General features: G+C 46.2%; 1 pseudogene; it reads right to left on the reverse strand.

Moving 5' to 3' along the window:
• Positions 1 to 201: 201 nt before the first annotated feature.
• LOC125525331 (polyubiquitin 11-like) lies at positions 202 to 1,160 on the reverse strand (annotated as a pseudogene).
• Between the last annotated feature and the right edge of the window lie 519 nt (positions 1,161 to 1,679).

Raw genomic sequence — 1,679 nt, forward strand, 5'->3', positions numbered from 1 at the left:
CAGACTGGAAACGCCACGACCTGAACATCTATGATGATGTTCACGTATCAAGAAGAATTCAGGGTACACCTATTCATAAATTAGATGTTTGGAACTGACCAGCAAACGTGGAAATGCCAAATCTGAAGTTACGATCTTTGATAGCAAAAACGACCACAGGACCAACACAACACAGGTCATCAAATATCAAGAGGACTGAGGTCAACTTATTCATAACATAGACCAAGCATCTGCTCAAAGGCAGCACCAGATGTTCTCACAAATTGCACACGGATAAAGAGGTGCAGAAACGACACATGACACAAACTTCACGTAACAAAAGACGACGTTGACGAAAGAAGAGGCCACTAGGCTCAACAGACATGCGAACCAAATTTTCAGGAGCCCAAAGAAATTCGCTGTCCACCACGAAGACGGAGCACCAAGTGGAGTGTAGACTCCTTCTGAATGTTGTAATCAGCAAGGGTGCGTCCGTCATCGAGCTGTCCTTCCTTGTCTTGGGTATTCGCCTTCACGTTGTCAATGGTGTCCGACGATTCCACCTCCAAGGTGATGGTCCTCAAGTTGCTTGCGGGCAAATATCAACCACTGCTGGTCTGGCAGGATGCACTCCTTGTCCCTGATCTTCGCTTTGACATTGTCAATCGTGTCAAAAGACTCAACCTCAAGGGTGATTGTCTTGCTGGTGAGGGTCTTCATGAAGATTTGCATAAGCCTCAGCACAAGGTAGAGTGTCGACTCCTTCTGGATGTTATATTCGGCCAGGGTCCGGCCATCTTCCAGTTGCTTGCCAACAAAGATGAGGCCCTGCTGGTCCGGCGGGACACCCTCCTTATCCTGGATCTTCGCCTTGCATTATCAATTGTGTCAGAGAACAGATCAAACATGATGATCTTGCCAGTGAGTGTCATCACAAAGAAATGCATATCAGCCCTGAGCCTGAGCACCAGGTGGAGGGTGGACTCCTTCTGTATATTGTAATCACCAAGTGTCCGACCATCCTCAAGCTGCTTGCGAGCAAAGATGAGGCGCTGCCGGTCCACCGGGATACCCTCCTTATCCTGGAATATCGCCTTCACATTGTCGACTGTGTCAGAGGACTCGACCTCAAGCGTGATGATCTTGCTGGTGAGTGTCTTCACGAAGATCTGCATCTGCATAAGTGGGAATTACAACAAAGCAGGATAAGTCACCAAGGAAGAGGCTTACATGAATAGTTAAACCGATTAGCAAAGCCACGAGACAAAGGGCACTAATGTAAATGATGTGATATGTATGCATAACTGAAAATTGCAAACGGAGCATTTTAGTTCAAGGGAGTAACAGATAGTAAATCCGCAGTTCAGAATTAACAAAAAAACAAATAACAACCGCATAGCAAAAGTGAAAAGGCAATAATCTCTGTTAGGATCTATTTCCAGTATAAATTAAGCAGATCTTTGCAAGAAGGGTCCATTATAAAGCCAGATCGTGGATCAATATCTGATGCCGCAATAAACAGCAGGCCCAGAACTAACCGGCCCAAATCTATTGAGCAGCCCTAGATCAAGATGGCAATGGACCCCCGAAACCCACGTCCCCGCGGGTTTTTACCTTATTAGGGGACGGGGATGGATGTATTTTCATCCCTGTGGGGCTATAGTTGGACATATTATACAACCCGACATGTTTCGTGGGTT

This window comes from Triticum urartu, chromosome 7A (assembly GCF_056163025.1).
Source record: "Triticum urartu cultivar PI428250 chromosome 7A, HENAU_Tu73, whole genome shotgun sequence".
Taxonomy (NCBI): domain Eukaryota; kingdom Viridiplantae; phylum Streptophyta; class Magnoliopsida; order Poales; family Poaceae; genus Triticum; species Triticum urartu.